At 44.6% G+C, this 18,852-nt stretch overlaps 1 protein-coding gene and 1 pseudogene across 1 annotated transcript in view; one reads left to right on the top strand and one right to left on the bottom strand.

Annotated features, from left to right (window-relative positions):
- THSD4 (thrombospondin type 1 domain containing 4) overlaps positions 1 to 18,852 on the bottom strand; it is a 566,261-nt gene that overhangs the window by 267,741 nt on the left and 279,668 nt on the right. The window lies entirely within an intron of this gene.
- LOC487627 lies at positions 8,510 to 9,317 on the top strand (annotated as a pseudogene).

The following is an 18,852-nucleotide window of genomic DNA, read 5'->3' as shown; positions in this document are numbered from 1 at the left end:
AGGCCCCACGCCGCACCTTTCACATCTGAGTCTGCATTTCAGCAAGTCCCCCAGGGGATCTGTGTGCTCCCCAGTCTGAGAAGGGTGACCCTAACACACTGCCATGGTCTGGCTGGTTCATCATCATGGGAGAGGTGACACAATGTGAAATAACTGGAGACCAATTTGGAAAATAGCAAATTGGGACAACCTCTTCAGGGGATAATCTAGTAATAGTTATTGAAATTTGAATGCATGTTCCCTTTAGCCCAGAAATGCTACTTCAAGGAATTTACTCTACTTATAAACTCATACATGTGCACCGAGGTCTATAAACAAAGATCACAACAGTGTGGAATAGCAAACCTAAATGTGCATCAACAGGTGCATCATGTTGGCTCGCAAGAGGGTAAAAAAAAAAGGCAAGTTCAAATTCTGACAATCTGAGGAGGGCTTTAAAAAGGGGATTATTAGCAAAGCTGTGTCTAAAGCAAAGGAAGAAAGCATAGTACAATGGTCCTCAAACTTAAGTGTATAACAGAATCACCTGGAGGGTTTGTTCAGCTGCTGGACCCCTTCCCCAGAGTGTCTGAATCAGTAGGTCTGGGGTGGGGGTGCAGCTAGAAACCTGCATGCCTAAGTTCCCAGGTCCAGCAGCCATGCTTTGAGAATCACTTTCGTAGGGAAGTAACCTAGGACTAGTGAGAGTGAAAGAGAAGCTTCCCAGGCCCAATGGGATAGGGAGAGAGAGACACAGAGACTGCTGGAACCCAGAAAGGGATGGTACGTAGAGAAAACACCTAAGATAACCTTTTAAGGAGCAAGGCAAGGGGATAAATACCCGACACCACTCTCCTCCCTCCTTTCTGTCTCATGTGGGGCTTCCCACTGGCTGACCCCAACAGGAGACAAGAGGGAAAGGAGGTCTGATGCATTCCATATAGAGTCGCCTACAGTCAGAGAGGGGATGGATAAAGGTGGTTGAGGGGTCTAGAGGGGCAAGAGGAAAATGTCTGGTACAACAACAGAAGCCTGCACGAAGCCATGCAGACCTGTGTAGACATGAGCAAGACTATGCAGCAAATGCCCAACAACGAACACTGTAATGTTGCCATTTATGCTTGATTAACGGAGAATATCCCTGCCAGGGCATGAGAGGGTGGGGAGGAGCTATGGGCATAAAGAGAGTGTCCAGCAGCCGCGGACCCGGGGGAGGACCACCGACCACCACTGCACCAGCTCGTGTGAACCGTACTGAGGGACCTCACTGCGGTGGGTCCCAGCCCCGACGCATCTTCAGACAACCAGGGAAGCTCTGAAAACGACCACACGGGCCCTGGTCCTGGAGGTTCCCACTGGGTTGGGCTCACGCAGCAGGGCAGGGCTGCCAAGTGGGAACGTCCAGGTGACTGCCCCACGCTGATCACTTTCTGATGAGGGCGTCCAACAGGTGGCCGCCGTCAGCACTGCGCCGTCCGGCATCCTGCAGAGGCTTTGCTGGCCCCGTCCAAACCTCTCCGGGATTCAGCATCCTTTACTTTCAATAGTCGCCCGAAATACAGGGCGGGGTCCTGGACACCCCATCTCCTGCCCCCCAGGAGCAGTGACAATGGGAAAGGAATGCTCCCCACCTCTTTCCTCTGTGCAGGGTTGGGGGTACAGTGGTGAGACCACCTTTGTGACAGGGGAACGAGACATTAGTGCTGAGGCTGTTACAATTGGAGATAATTAGAATTTACCATCGAATCGCCCTGGGGATTTGGAGACTGGGACATAATAACACCTCTGAGTAATCTAGAGTCCTGGCTGGGGTGTGGCCTGGGGCAAAGGTGGTGGCTGGGGAAACTAATACTGAATGAAGTAAAAACAGGTGAAGATTCACAAAACTTAATACAGTCAATGAAAAACGTGAAAAGATTAGAAGACCAAATTCTCCCTAAGAATGCACCATTTAAAACAGTCTTCTGGGTGCCTGGGGGGCTCAGTTGGTTAAGCATCCGGCTCTTGATTTCAGCTCAGGTCACGATCTCAAGGTCGTGGGGACTGAGCCTCACTTGGGCTTCCCGCTCAGCGGGGTGTCTGCTTGAGGATTCCCCCCCCCTCCTCCTGCTTGAGCCCATCCCCTCAAATCAATAAATCTTAAAAAAAAAAAAAAAAAACCCACAAAACAAAAAACCAGCCCTCACCAGTGACAGCATCTGTAGGCAGCTGGCCTGCACAACCCGGGTATTCCCAGCAGAGGTACCTAAAACAACTTACACAGACTCCTCCATCGTTTCAGAGGTTACAAGTCCTCCCAATGCCGTTTTTCTAAATTTAGAACTCGAAGGTCGCCTCTCACACAGACTCAGTTAAGATGACATGTGTTTTATGACAATAACATACAGTCAACCTCCTGCAAAATCAACCTTTCTTAAAATCAAGATTCCTGTTTCCAAGCAGGTCAGCAAACGGGACTTCCAAAGCTGCACTGCGAGAGAGGGTTGTTTCTGGAACATTCATCTTTAAATGAAGGCAAATTCCTTGGGGAGATGATCCTAGTTTGTCGGCCGTGGAACTCTGCCTGTGGGGCTGGCCAAGCCTCTGTCTGCTATAAAAAGCAAGGAAGCCTTCAACTGGGAAAGTTCTAACTGGGAACTTTGAGTGAGAGCACAAGTAAAGGCTTACGAGAACTGTCTGGGCCTTGTTGGAAAGGATCCTGCTCAGAGGAGCCTTTCACAGATACTCAGGATAATGACTCTTGAATGGATTAACTCCAACAGCTGTGAGGATGATCATCCATGACAAACAATAGTATTTTTTGAACACCTAACTACGCACATGCTGAGCACCGTGGTGTATTAAGTCTACAAGCATGAAATCTTTACAACAATCCTTTAATGTGGATACTACTATTATCACCACGTGACGGAGCAGGAGAGGTCACCTGGTCACTGGTTACGTGGTGAGACAGTGACCAAGCCAGGACTCAAACCCGCTGTGTCTGACTCCAGAGCCCAGGCTCCAAACCACCACACATACGGTTTCATGGAGCCAACGTTATAGAGCACTATGGATTATCTGACTCGAGTCCTCGTGACAACAGTGAAAGGAAAGCCTTAAGTTCCCCCCCTTTATAAATGAGGACACTGAGAAATAGTTTAGGGGACTTGCCTAAGGTCACATACTTAGTATGTGGTTCGGGCAGTGTTTAAAGCTAGGTGTGTCTCCTGGCCACCAGACCAAACTTCTCCCTTCATGTTGCAAAAGGCAAATATTTGGCTGACATCAGACAAAGTGAGACGAGGGTGAGGTTGAAGTGGGGAACAGAGAGCGGTGGCCTAGAAGGCCCCAGGAGAGCATTCTGTCTGTGTGAGACCAGGAGGTCACCTCAGGGCTGGCCTGGGTGAGCAAGAGGGACCACTCAAGAGGTGAGAGTGGTATGGCCTGCTCTCAAGAGAGAAAACAGAAAGGATTAAACACGCTTACCATCTCAGAGGAGGCAGGACATTCACGGACTCTGTCTTCCCTTGCCCCTTCCTCCATGGGTCTGATTTTTGGATACTTCTATCTACTTGCCCTACTGTTTGGTTCTGGACCCCATCATGCAGACAGCCAGTATGCTCATGCTCAGGGCCAGCTGGCATGGGAGCCAGGAGCCAGGATGAGCCACGGGGGAACAGCCAGAGAAGGACTCGGGGCTGGAGAGCAGAGGAGGGCAACAAAGTCTGGGAACCACAGCCCAGGAAGGGGAGGGACCACTCTGGAGATGTCAAGGCCCAAGGGCTTATCCCCACACCAGCAAGTTCTTTCTGGTTTGGCCCATAATGTGTTCTTCACTTAGCTAAAAACTCAAAAGTAAATGTTAAAATAAAATAAATAGCCCGATAACTTTAAAGACATGGTCAAACTTCTGAACTGGGTAAGAGTTTAATATTTTTTTTTAATTTTTATTTATTTATGATAGTCACACACAGAGAGAGAGAGAGAGAGAGAGAGAGAGAGGCAGAGACAGACACAGGCAGAGGGAGAAGCAGGCTCCATAGCACCGGGAGCCCGATGTGGGATTCGATCCCGGGTCTCCAGGATCGCGCCCTGGGCCAAAGGCAGGCGCCAAATCGCTGCGCCACCCAGGGATCCCCTGGGTAAGAGTTTAAAGTCCTGACACAACCACCTTGTTAGCTTTGTGACCTGGAGCAAGTGACTAAATCTCTGTGACTTGGCTTCCTCATCTATGAAATGGGAGTAATAGTAGTCCCTACCTAATGATGAGGCTATTATGAAAATTGAACGAGTCAGTCCATATAAAATACTTAGGCTGGCACTTGGCCCCCTGCTGTGCGAATATTAGTAACTGCTGTCTTCTAGTTGTGGTTACAGATTGAGTTTTAAAATATCTTTAAAAAAAAAAATCTTTATATTGGGGCCCCCGGTGGCTCAGTTGGTTAAGCGTCTGACTTACAATTTCAGGTCAGGTCATGATCTCAGGGTTAGAAGACTGAGCCCTATGTCGGGTTCCCTGCTCCGTGGTGAGTCCACTTGAGATTCTCTCTCTCTCTCTCTCTCTCCCTTTATCTCTCTTCTCTGTCTCCCCCTCTGTCCCTTCCCCCACTCTAAAACAAACAAATAAATCTTTAAAAACAAAATAAAATATCTTTACATTGAGATGACTGGAGCGCAGCATTCACTAGGCTCGAAGTAGTGAACCTCCAACAAAGAAATCAAAATTTTCAGTTTCACTGGTGACTCTGGGTGGGAAGTGGATAGAACACTAACAAATTTCCAGAGCCTATTCCATAAACTATAGATGCAAATCATCCTACATCAAAGCTCTGAGTTTTCATAAATTATGAATCACTTCTAGAAGAAAAAAATTTTACTCAAAAACTACCCTAAAGACTACAAAGTCTTTAAGTTGGGGGACCTCCCATACCTGCTGCCTAAACATGTGAAGATGTTTCATGCCTTGACACCTTTGGGCCAGTCGCTTTCTCTGCCCTAAGGCCTCCATCTCTACCTCTACAGGCCTATCATGGGACAGAAGATAACCAGGTTATGAATTTACTACCTTCCTTCCCAAAGAGGGCAGTCTTCCAAAGATAGATTTGATGCAGATGTGTTGAGCATACAGTGAATACATATCCAGCTAAACATATTCATATGGGTGCTATTTAGTAGAGAAATATTGGGCCTTGCTTTGCTGGGCCTTGCTTTGCTGGAAGGGGGCTATCCGAAGAAGCTGGTGGGTAGCTTCTCAGCTTTGAAACCAGCCACCTGTGTGTGTGTGTGTGTGTGTGTGTGTGTGTGTGGACCTGCAGTGTATGGGAGAGCTGCACCAAGGACAACCTGTGTTGCTCTTTCCTTCTTCACTATGGCTGTGGACCTGTGAACCTGCTGTTGCATTCTGAGAACTGGTAGATCTGTACCTATCTCCTAAGTCAGCTGGAACTGTGATGTATGTGCACAGATCAGGCTTATGTCTGCATCCCAAAGAACCCTACCTGTACAGACCCATGACAGCCTCATGGGGCCAGGGCAATGCAGGAAAAAGATGATCTGCATCTTTTTCATGCAGGAAAAAGATGAAAAAAAAAAAAAAAGTCTCATACTGAGGACAACAAAACTTCCCTGCCATTCTCAGACTTCTTTAATGTGAGACAGAAACAGATTTTTTAAACCACTGCAGTTATTTTTGTTTTATCATTTTGTTTTATTTTTTGTTATTTGTTCTATTAGAGTTGAATTGAATGTAATGGGGAATAAGAAAAAGGGAGTGGAATATGGGGTTGAGCCAGTGAAGGCTATTGAACCTATGGCCACTCACTTGTTAAAGTCACTTCTCATGATCATCCTACTCTTAATCCTAGTCTTCAACTGAAGACTAATTTTTAGTTAGTCGGTTCCTGGATAGTAAAGGTATGCCATGTGGATTTTTGTGGAAACTTGGTTGGGGGCTTGACTAATGAGGACAGAACCCAAGGGAGCACATGAGGATGTGGAAGTGCAGAGGTAGAAGCATGGAAAAAGCCCTGGAAGTCTCTGGAAATTGTGGGAAATGCTTTGGCATCTTTAGGGCTTTTCATTTGCATTTTGTAAGATTCCTTGGGGGGTTATTAGGGACTCTGGATTATGGGCCGGGTAAGGAAGCTGCCTTCGTTGAGTCCAGAGGACCTCAAAGCATTAGGGCCAGAGGCCAAAGAGCTCATTTCCAGTCTTGTGTAGCTGACACGGACCTGGGTGGGGTAAGGGGGCAGGGCTGCGAGAGAAGCAGAGGTCATGTCACCACAGGCCTCAGATTTCATCTTAATGGCAATGAGGGTGGAGTCCCTGCAGGTTTAATCCGAGGAGTCTGAGATCAGCGTTGCCTTCTGGAAGGAGAGCCCTGGCTGCAGCACAGAAAGCGGATCAGCGAGCGCCAGCACGAAGCAGGGAGGTGGCTCCCAAGCCACTGCTACAACCTAAACAAGAGGTAATGCTGGCTTCTCCAAGGGGCCCGGAAATAGAGCAGCATTTGAGAGAGACCCAGAGAGCAGAAAAAAACACTTGGAAGAGGAAGATGAAGGAAACTCAGGGAGTGTCTACCTGGAGGTTTCTGCCTCAGGGCAGAGAAGGGACATGACCTTTTTGACCTTTGAGGGCCTCCACCTCGAGCCTTGGGGGGCCAGGAGCAGGGAGGGTCTATAGTACATCTGAGTCTGATTCTGTTTCCCTAGCCCAGTTTCTCCTTTCCAGGCCTCCACTCACCACATCTAAGCAGGAGAGGGGAAGACAAAGAGGAAGAGGAAGAACAAATATTCTTAGAATTCTCAAAGAAGGGGAGGTCTAGTCCCCTTCCCTGCATCATTTTCAGCCTGGGCCCTGCTGTCTGGACATTGCACTCTGTCGTTGGAGGAAACCTTAGCACTTACCCACCACCACCACCACCACCACCACCCCCAACCGAATTGCTAATAAACACTGTGAATAGGCATTCTCTTACTAGCCAGTATTTTAAAACTCATGTAAAGTGACCAAAGCATTCTTTCCAGTTCCCTTCCCACTCCAGCTGATACCCTACACTTTACAAATAAGCAAGCAACAAAGCCAGTTTGGGGAAATAACCCATTAGATTAAGCTTTTCCCAACAGGGGGGAGATGCAGCTCGCCAATGTAACTGATGACCGTTTGATTTATACATAGGTACCTTGGGTCTCAGGGATAAAAAGTCTGGGCAAATACAAATCTTAAATTTAAATGCACATCACCCAGATTTTAAATAATGAGTCTCCTTTCCTTTGGGCTCATTAAGTCCAAAGCCAAGGAGGGAGAAAATAAAACATAAATCTACCCTCTAGCTTTATAATGTAGAAAGGACTTGAAACTCCCCAAAAGGTAACAGGAACAGCTTTTAAATCCTGCCTATTTTCTGCCCCTGTCTACCCCTCACAGCCACCCTAATTAACTGCACCACTAGTGTCAGCTGGAGAACCACAGCCAAGATGTAGAAGCCCGAACAGCAGAGTTCAAAGACGGCTCATTTGTTTATAACTATTATGTAATGACGAGCAGTCACACTGAACATCCTGTGAGAGATCCCCCTCCAATTAATAAAAACCTTGTTTTCTTCAAAGTGAAATGCAAGAAGAGATTAGTACATTGGAAAATGTGTATAAACAGGCTCATTTAGTAAAGAATCACGGTGGCTAACAGCTCAGATTTCCTAGGGTTTACGCGGAGAGCTGGGAGCTTGAGTTCTCTTGCGAGTCACTCACCCACCAAGAAAAAAAATGACTCAGGTGAGGGCCACACGCAAGTACACATTTTACTTAATTCAGAAAGTTTTAAATTTTCACTTACCATTTAGAGGCCCTAAATTGACATGAAAACACATATGTTCACGTTCCTAAATAGGGAATTAAAGATTTAAGGAAGGGGGTAAAGTTTTCATCTCTTACTTCATTTTAAGGTTATTGTTTTGGAAGACCATGGAATCGATGGGAAATTGGTAGGTGGCCACCTACACAGGGCTTATGAATGAGAACGCCATGAATCTTAGGTAGAAACAGTGCGTATCTCACTCCGAAAAGAAAACACAGAGGGCAGCTCCTTGACATCAGTCTCAGTAATGATGTTTTGGATTTGATACCAAGAGTAAAGAAAGAAAAAAATAAACAACTGGGGATTGCACCAAACCAAAAAGCTTCTGCACAATAAAGGAACCATCGACACAATGAAAAGGAACCTAGGGAGTGGGAGAAAGTGTGTGCAAATCATCCATCTGATAAGTGGTTAATAGCTCAGATATATAGAGAGCTCGCACAACTCAATAGCAAGTAAACAATCATATTAAAATATGGACAGAGGAATGGAATAGACATTTTCCAAAGGAGGCATACGAATGGCCAATAAATGTGTGAAAAGATACTCAGCATCACTTATGGTTGGGGGAAATGCAAATCAAAACCCCAGTAACATATCACCTCACACCTGTTAGAATGGCTATCATCAAAAAGACAAAACGGATCACGCGGGTGGGCAGGTGGGGTCGGGCACAGGCAGTGGATGTGGTCCCGCCGAGAGCCGAAGATGGCAGTGAACGTATACTCAGCGTCTGTCACCAGTGATAACCTAAGTCGACATGACATGCTGGCCTGGATCAATGAGTCTCTGCAGCTGAATCTGACAAAGCTGTGCTCAGGGGCTGCCTATGGTCAGTTTATGGACATGCTGTTCCCTGACTCCATTGCCTTGAAGAAAGTGAAATTCCAGGCTAAACTAGAGCATGAATACATCCAGAACTTCAAAATACTACAAGCAGGTTTTAAGAGAATGGGTGTTGACAAAATAATTCCTGTGGACAAATTAGTAAAAGCAAAGCTTCAGGAGAATTTTGAATTTGTTCAGTGGTTCAAGAAGTTTTTTGATGCAAACTATGACGGAAAAGGACTAAGACCCTGTAGCTGTCAGACAAGGTCAAAACACTGCAGTGGCTCCCTCCCTTGTTGCTCCAGCTCTGAACAAACCGAAGAAACCTCTCAGCTCTAGCAGTGCAGCTCCACACAGGCCCATTGCAACACGCAGAACTACTGCAACCCCTAAGGCTGGCCCGGGTATGGTGCAAAAGAATCCTGGTGTGGGCAACGGGGATGACAAAGCAGCTGAAGTGATGCAGCAGGTCAATGTATTGAAACTTACTGCTGGAGACTTGGGGAAAGAGAGAGATTTCTACTTTGGAAAGTTAAGAAACATTGATTTGCCAGGAGAACGAAGGGGAAAACAACCCTGTATTGCAGAGGATTGTGGACATTCTTTAGGCCACAGATGAAGGCTTTGTGATACCTGATGAAGGAGGCCCACAGGAGGAACAAGAAGAGTATTAACAGCCTGGAGCAGCAGAACAACATCCAAATTCTTCACTCCAAATCATGTGCTTAACTGTAAAATACCCTCTTTTATTATTCTTAGAGAACTCACTGGTTTCTTTTCATGAGCAAACAGTACCTCTTCTTAAAGTGCACTTTGCAGAAGTTTCATCCCTTTTCCAATGAGTTTGAGTTAGGAGTTTTTACCCTGTGGCAGAGCAGTATTAACATCTAGTTGGGTCCCCTGGGAAACAGAGAGGCTGACCGTGGGGCTCACCGTGTGGACACTGGTAACACTCACTGCTGGAGAAGGTGCTTTTATGTCCTACATTGAGGTGGAGTCCTCAGTAGAGAAATGTAGAGACTGATTTGAATTTTAAGCTAATGTGAAATCTTGGCAGAGAGCGTTTTAATAAATAAATGCCTTAATAGTAAAAAAAAAAAAAAAGATGAAAACAAGTGTTGGTGAGGATGTGGAGTAAAGGAAACCCTTGTGCATTGTTGGTGGAAATTAGTAAACTGGCATAGCCTCTATGGAAAATAATATGGAGGTTCCTCCATATAGAAAAATAGAAATACCATGTGATTGAAGCAATTCTACTTCTAGGTATCTATCCAAAGGAAATGAAATCAATATATCAAAGAGGTCTTTACACTCCCATGTTCATGGCAGCATTATTTACAATAGCCAAGACATGGAAACAACCTAAGTGTCATGGATGGATAAATGATTAAAGAAAACTTTGTGTGTATATGTGTATACACACACCCACAGGAACATTATTCAGCCATAAAAAAGAAGGGGATCCTGTCATTAGTGACACACAGATGGTACTTGAGGGTAGTACACTAAGAGATAAACCAAAGAAAAACAAATACTGAATGCTCTCACTTTACATGTCAAACCAGAAACAAATAAACTCCCGAAGTCATAGAAACAGAGAACAAATTGGTAGTTGCCAGAGGCAGGGGTTAGAGAATGGGGGACATGGGTGAAGGCGGTCAAAGCCAGAAACTTCTAATTATATGATTAATAAGTTCTGAGGATGGAAATATACAGTGTGGTGACTATAGTCAACAATACTGTACTGTACATTAGAGAGTTGCTAAGAGAATAGATCTTAAAAGTTCTCATCACAAGAAAAAAAGTTCTAACTATGTGAGATAATGGATGTCAACTAAGCTTACTGTGACAATCATTTAATGACATATACAAATATCAAATTGTTATGTTATACACCTTAAACCAGCACAATGTTATAGGTCAGTTATACTTCAATAAAAGTGGGAAAAACAAAACAAAACGCTGAAAAAAGAAAAGAAAAGAAAAGAAAAGAAACAGTGTACATCTCCCAAAGCAGGGAAAATATGGCAGAGGAATTTCTGATCTAGAGAGTTTTATGTTTCAGTTTTAGAGGGGAAAACATTCAGATGACATTATATGACTACACTAGAGGACAATGAATAGGTCCCATTGACATAATGGGAAAAAAGCACTAAAGCTCTGCATTTTCCATGAAAAAATTAGAACAAGCTGAGTGTGCTGCTTATAACTGAAAGGGCCTGCAAACCAAAAGACACACTGTGGGTAACACAAGGACCTTGAACTGACCCCAGGTGGTGAGTACCTTTCCATTGGTATCACCAAGAATGACGGCGGGGACTCATAACCATAAATTGGGGCGAAAAAAAATGCACAAGTAAGGGCATGAAGTCACAAAGAACGAAGAAATCACGGGCCCTATTACATAAGGGGGTATTGGCATGACCTTGCAGGAACTCCTAAGGTGGAGTACAACTGACCAGGACAGCTTGTCATAGATCCGTATCTGGGTAGGTTGGTAGGACTGACGTAGCTTGGACATAGCTTGCAAGGAACTCACATTAGGTAGTCAAAATTTGGTGATTTGAATTATGACAATCCATGAACCTGAGGATCGAAGCATGCTAGAGAACAGATGGATGAGGTGAAAAGGGGAGGATAAGATGAAACCAGGAGAGCTATAGAAGAGCAGCTGATTGGGAATTAAGAGGCTAGGATGCTAAACAGGTTTGCTACGGTTGGCCTCCTGGTCTTAAAGGGTCAGGACAAGGAGTCAATAAATAGATCCATGCTCAGGAACCTGGCAATCCCCTAGACTGATCCAGGAGTTTGCTAGTTGGGGAGCACAAGCAGAGGACAGAACAGTTCTCATCTTGCCCTATCCACTTTCTCCCTGTGGAGAGAGCAGGAGGTCACTATAACTGACAACTGTGCATGTCAGAGACCCAGAATGTATTGATTAATAAAGGCATTTGGCAAAGTCTCTCAGGAAATTCTTGTGGACAAGATGGAGAAATGCAGACCAGATGACAGTATAATTTGGGCGACTCAGGGTTGGCTGAAAAACCTATGCTCAAACAATGCTGATGGAAGGGGGAAGGGAGGTGCTAGTGACCTGCCAAATGGCTCTGTCACTGGTCCTATTCTACTCCTCATTACTAGGAGTGACTTGGATACAAAGATAGAGGGAAGGCTGACTGAAACTGCAGATGACACAAAGCTTCGAGAAACAGCTAATACAATGAAATCGAGATTTAAAGAGCTAGTAAATATCGAAATGACTTCAATAGATTGGAACAATGAGTTGGACCAACGAGATGGAAATGGATAGAGATAAATGTGAAATCTTTCATGTAGGTTCAAAAAACCAATTACATGAAGACAGGGTTGGGAAGACCTGAACTGAGAACAGTTTCCCTCAACAGAAACTGATAATCTTAGTTGATCACAGCCAAAAATAATCCAATAGTCTGACATGGCTGTAAAAAAAAAAAAAAAAGCTAATATAATCTTTAGTTACATCAGTAGAAATGTAACATCCAAATTAACTGGAAGAAACACTCCCACTTGACTGTGTCCTGGTCAGACATCTGGACTGGCACGGTGCCTTGCCAATAGACAGCATTCAACAAATACTTGTCACACAAATGAATGGATACCACATTTTCAGATGGACCTTGAAACGAAGATGGTAAGGGATTTGGAGACTGTTTTCAGAAGAGAAGGCTGAACAAACAGGGAAATGTTTAACCTGGAAGAGACTAAGGAGACCCACATGAGAGCGGTTTTCAACTCTTTGAAAGAATTTCACATTTGGTTTTACTCCAGATGGGGAAAAATTGAAGGTCAATGGTTAGAAGATACACAGAGATAAAATTTGGCTCAAGGAGAAAATGGGAACTCTCGGACAATCAAAGGTAGTGGCGGTAAGCTTTTCTCATCGTTGATATTAAAGCAGAAGTGGGCTGATCATCTGTTATGTCTTCAGCAGTTCAGAATATATACCTGTATACATTGGAGGTTAGGTCTAGAAGGTCTCTCAGATCTCTTCCAACTATAAGGGTATAAGAGAGATGATTCTACAATGCTGCTGGTCTTGTTTCTTTAGCTCCAAATGAGCTTCCAACTCACTGGATTGGCTTGCCAACTCCCAGAGCTTTGTGCCAGGCAGTCTTGGCTATGGATTTCAAAGCAGCAGCTAACAAAAGAACCTGGCCTACACTCTACATGGCAATCCATGAAATAGTAACTTTGTGAAAAGAGGTTCAGTTTGATTTGTTTGTTTAACTTTCTTCAATGCAAACATTAGGGAAGAAAAGGAACCTGACAGTGCCCATATGGCTTCATCGTGGTGGAAGAAAATCCTGCTTGGAAACTGTGATCACAAGTGGACTCTAACCTTGACTTTTCTGGACTGTACTTTTGTTTGTTAACAAACATCAAATGAGATGTTGGGAAGTGAATACCTCTTTTAACAGGACTCCGTGTAAGACTGATATTGTTAGATGTATTTAATACTGATGGAACCTACAGATCCCAGGAGCAACTTTTGGTTCCTTATTGGAAACGGCACTATGGGAGTTTCCCACTATAGGGGATTGAAAGTTCTGAAAGGCTCTAGAGAAAGTGGGAGCCCACCTCTAACATGGCCTCCCGGCTTACTGGTACTCACACCTTTCTGCAGTTTCCTTGCACATGGGATAAGGCTGACTAACCTGTGTAACCAGTAAGATCGTGGAAGTGTCAAGGTGTGCTTCTGAGGCTAGGGGTCGTAAAATGCAGTAGGGCTTTTACTTTGGGCTTTCTTGGATCATCTGGGAAATCCAGGGGCTATAGCGTAAAGATACCTGACAGAGGCACGTTCAATGAGGAACTGAGGCGTCCTGCCAATGACCATTATGAACTTCCTGGCCATGAGAGAGCCACCTTTTTTTTTTTTTTTTTTTTTTTAATGAGTGAGCCACCTTAGAAGCAGATCTTCTGGCCTCAGTCAAGCCTTTAGATGACAGCAAAGCCAGCTACCATCCTGCTGTCACCTCATGACAGTTCCCAAGTCAAAAGCATCCAGTTGAGCTGCTCCTACATTCCTGACCCACAGAAACTTTGTGGGATAATGTTTTTAGTTTATTTTTATTTATTCATGATAGTCACAGAGAGAGAGAGAGGCAGAGACACAGGCAGAGGGAGAAGCAGGCTCCCTGCAGGAAGTCCGATGCAGGACTTGATTCCAGGACCTGGGACCACTACATGAGCCAAAGGCAGACGCTCAACCATTGAGCCATCCAGGCATCCCTGTGAGATAATGAATTTTATTGTTATTTTTAGGTCACTAAGTTTGGAAGTAAAGTACACACAAGAGATAACCAATGCAGGGGAGTTAACACAGATCTGCAACTAATAAAACTCAGTTACTCTTTGTCACACTTAAATAATAGTGAGGGGTCTCACTAAGGGGACCAGTATGGATAAAATGAGGACCTAGGAAGCCATACAGAAGACACAGATTTCATTTGTCTTTCCAGAACCTGGCACAATGATTGATTACAGAAGCATCTCTAGCAAACTGTACTCTGGTAATTTCCAGCCCCCCTCTGGCTGGGTGGCAATGACTAGACATCAGCAAGGAAAGATGACCTTAAACCCTAAAAGTGGTTGAACTATGCTCAAAGAGGGAACATTCACCATTATCATAAGGTAGCTTTTACTATTTTCACTACAGGAACAGCCACCAGCTCTGTGAGAGAAAGTCCAGAACTCAGAGAATGGAAAACGTCAGTCACTTTAAAGGTTCAGGATAAATCAACTCCCACTGGGTCATCGGCATGGCTGTCAGAGTCTGATGTGAGCTCAAGACCTGTGGAGCCTCAACCACGCTGTTTCCACAATGTGCAAATATGTCCACATTGCCTTCCAGCCCTGCTGACAGGCATAATAAATCCAACGGGGAATGTACGCTCATCCATTAATTTGGGCAGAACAGGCATGAAACGTAAGTGCCTTTTAATATACCATTTGATCTACTCCTGAGGTTATCTGGGGTCAATGCCATGCTTAAAAAGTAGGAAACTCATATTTCTTCTTCTCCTTGCTTATCTACCTCTCTCTTTTTAAATTAAATGCTGGTGGGTGATTTATTTCAATTAGCATGAGTCGGCTCAGAACTACTGGACCAGAGTTTCAACCTCATAGCCATTCCCTCAGGGAATCCTTTGGGAATGTGCTCAAGAACGAAAATTATCATAGGTATCGTGGGCCACAGAGATCAAGGGATAGAGAGGGGAGCGCTCCAGAGAAGCACAAAAAGGGGCACTCCCTATAGGAGAGACATCAGTGTGGCTGGAGGTACAAACGTGGAGGCAGGCCCAGAGGTAGACACTCTGAGGCTACAAAAGGTATGCTGGAGGGGCACCTGGATGGGTCAGTCAGTTACACATCCGACTCTTGATTTTGGCTCAGGTCAGGATCTCAGGGGGGTGAGATCGAGCCCTATGTTGGGCTCTGCACTCAGCGTGGCGTCTGCTTGTCCCTCTCCCTCTGCTCCTCATCCTGCTCACTTGCTCTCTCTCTTTCTCTTCAATCAATCAATCAATCAATCAATGAATCTTTACCAAAAAAAAAGTAAGGCTGAGTATTGCAGTGGACGAGGTATAGATCTAGGCTGTGTGAGAATGACTACATGGCCTTTAAGGACATAATCCCAAAAATAAAAATGTAAAGCTTCCTGGCCTAAATACATCTCCAGAATTCATGTATCCACCTGCCACTATCTCATTCAGCTATACATAGTGGGCTATCCCCTCACAACCCTTAAATGTTATTCTGAAATAGCACTAGTAATTATATAACTCTCTAGTTTATACACACTTGCCTCTTATATACATTTATATTTTCTTGTTAGTTCAAGGATTATGGGTGATTTTTACTTTGAGCTTACCTGTGTGTCTTTCTGAATTTTTCAAATGAGAAAGGAATCTAAATAAATAAATAATCTAAATAAATAAGTCTTGCCTCAAATAGTCTATTGTAGGCAAGACAGTCATCTTTTTGAAGAAAATCTACAGAAGAAATATTGCAATCTACTTTGAGGCAAGCAAGGTGACCTACTTTTTAAGGTCACTCACTGGTTGCTGAGTGACCAACCCAGAAGCATAGGAACCAGAGAACAAGAGAAAATGAAAAAGCCTGTTCACCACCAAAGACCCAAAGAGAGCTGACACAGGTATAGTTAGGAATCCATGAGAAACCTATCTTAAGAATCCCATCAATCACTCGAATATAATTTTCAAATGAAATACACGACACTAATGACATTATAGTTAAGGATTCAAGCAGAGAAAGTCTTATCTGAGTATCCAGCAAATGACAGATTTTGTGACCGGACTGTCTACACTTAGTACCACTATAAATAAATAGTAGAGGCAAGTTTTTTTTTTTTCCAAAGCTCATTTTTAAAAAGTTCTGTGTATAGAAGTAAAACAAAAAGTTGCAGAGACCTCATAGGATAAGAATGACTCTCTCTCTCAGTAACATAAACGTCCTGAACAATTTTTCCAACAATGTGTAAGGATGAATAGAATATTTTCATCCCCATTATTTCTCTTTTAGAAAGTTCTAGGATGTCTAGCATTTTGAGCCATGCCAGTTACATGATCAGTTAACATTTGCATTGAGAGCATCTGGGTAGCTCAGTCAATTGTGTCTGATTCTTTTTTTTTTTTTTTTTTTGGCTCAGGTCATGATCTCAGGGTCTTGGATCGAGCCCTGCATTGGGCTCTGTGCTGGGCACGGAGGTTGCTTGTGACTCTCCCTCTCCCTCTGCCCCTCACTCTCAAATAAATAGACAAATCTTTTTTTTTTTTTTTTTTTTTAAAAAGAAGTCATTTGCATTAGGTGTTGTAGTTCATGAAGTACGGCAGGCACCTTACTTTGAGCTTAATAGCAGCCTGAAGAAGCAGGTATAATATTTTGTAGGTGAGGAAACAGGTGTGTATAAGTCAACTAGCATTTACTGAGTGCCTAACAGGTATGTTGGACTTCACTAAATACTTTAATATTCCATCACAGGTAATCCTTTTTTTTAAGATTTTATTTATTTATTTATTTATTCATAGAGACACAGAGAGAGAGAGAGGCAGAGACACAGGCAGAGGGAGAAGCAGGCTCCACACAGGGAGCCCAACGTGAGACTCGATCCTGGGCCTCCAGGATCACACCCCGGGCTGCAGGCGGTGCTAAACCGCTGCGCCACCAGGGCTGCCCCATCACAGGTAGTCCTAATGAAGTCTTGTTTTTTTAAAAAATTTTTTTCAATTTTTTTTTATTTATGATAGTCAGAGAGAGAGAGAGAGAGAGAGAGGCAGAGACACAGGCAGAGGAAGAAGCAGGCTCCATGCACCGGGAGCCCAACGTGGGACTCGATCCGGGGTCTCCAGGCAGGCACTAAACCGCTGCGCCACCCAGGGATCCCCTGAAGTCTTGTTTTTAAAATTCATTATCCTCATTTTATGGATAAGGAAACTAAAGTTTAGAAAGGGTATGTTGCCCGTGATAATATTGCTATAAATATACTAAAATACAAGCGAAGACAAAGTGTAAAATGTTAACCTTCTGACTCAAAACTCTAGGCTCTTTCCACTATATAATGATAGATACACAAATTAAATTTCCATGTGTATTCGTATCATAAAATCCTTGTTCAAAGCCTATGGGAGTTTTGGCAAGTCAATGAATTTCTCTGAGCTTCAGTGTGATCATCTGTGAAAGAGAAATACTGATGGAATTATAACAATTTACCCATGGTCATTAAAAAGTTAAATTAACGCATATGCAAAAGAGATCTATCTTAACAAAACCAGATTTTCACAGCATTGTCTCACTTTTGATCATTCATCCCAGCACTAGAAAAGCCCAGATACCCTCTGGTAGAGGATTCTGGTAGCTGCAGATACCACAGAATCCCTGAACTCATTTGTTCATTCAGTGCCTATATACCAGGCTCTGTAATGGTACAAGGACCTAATAGGGAGCCAGACCGACAAAGACCCTGCATGCCTGGGGCTCACGTGCTGGCGGGGATGACAGACCATAAACATATGACCCAATCAATACTGTCATCTCAGGTAACAGCGCTATGGAGAAAACGAGGCAGTAAGCATGGTATGGGGGGGCGGGGGGGTAGAGTGGAATGAGGCTGGCGGGAGGACCCTTTGCGAGGAGTGTGATGAAGCCAAGGACTGAGCCCTGCAGACATCGCAGAGCAAGTGCTGTAGGCGGGAGTCACAGCAAGTGTCTAGGCCCTGAGGTGGGCAGAGCATGGCAAGACCCCAGACCAGAAGGCAGGGGTGGTGGAGGCAGAGTGAGAGCAGGGGACAGGAGGGTAAAGTGGGGGGACGGGGTGGACTGCAGACCAGCAGTGGTCCATGGCTGGGAGTTTCTTCCAGGGGATGAGTCTCTACTTTCTGCCCCCAGACTGAACGCCGTACAGGCTGGAAACACGGGTACACCATTGCTCCCAGGCCAGCTCCTGCAGAGGTCGAGGTGGCATTCCACACCCCCCACCCCGGCCTTCAGCCTTGTCCAAGGGATGTCCAGGAGGTCCTCTCCTCATCCACTGCTGTCCTGCCGCCCCATCTCACCCCAACTCCCTTTCAAATTCTAATGAGGGCTTGTTGGGCAAATATTGGGGAACAGCACAGCCTCTGGATGGGGCTCCTGGACCCAGAAGGCTGCCGCAGATGAGGTGTGATTCCTGCCTCGGCCGCCAACCGGGTCCAACTCCTCATGTGAATCAGGTTCCCTGTGCGTAAACTGGGGGGGGGGTCCTGATGGAACCTGCTTGGCAGTGAGCTTTAGTTAGAGCCCCTCACTCACCTCCACTGCGCGTGCCACAGTGCTAGTCCCTTCCGGTCCAGCAAGCATAATCATTTCAGCATTTTCCCTATCTTAATGACACTGTCAGGCAGCTCCTTTATGCTACTGGCAAAAAAAAAATTCTCTCTGGAAATGGAAGAAATTATGTAGGAAAAAGAAATGCATAAGATTGCCTTAAAATCTGAGCTGAAAGGGAATACACAGGCTGGCATATATACGGATAAACATGGCACGCTGCCTTGGCACTGCCTGGATGCTTAACTGGGGACGTTTTCATCTATTTATTTAAGTAATCCAAAAGTAAACCACGAGAGGAAAAGAGAGGAAGAGAAGCGTTCTATCCTCATACCCAAACCAAAC

The sequence above is a fragment of the Canis lupus genome, chromosome 30 (assembly GCF_011100685.1).
Source record: "Canis lupus familiaris isolate Mischka breed German Shepherd chromosome 30, alternate assembly UU_Cfam_GSD_1.0, whole genome shotgun sequence".
Lineage (NCBI taxonomy): Eukaryota > Metazoa > Chordata > Mammalia > Carnivora > Canidae > Canis > Canis lupus.
This window is presented reverse-complemented; position numbering and strand designations above follow the sequence as displayed.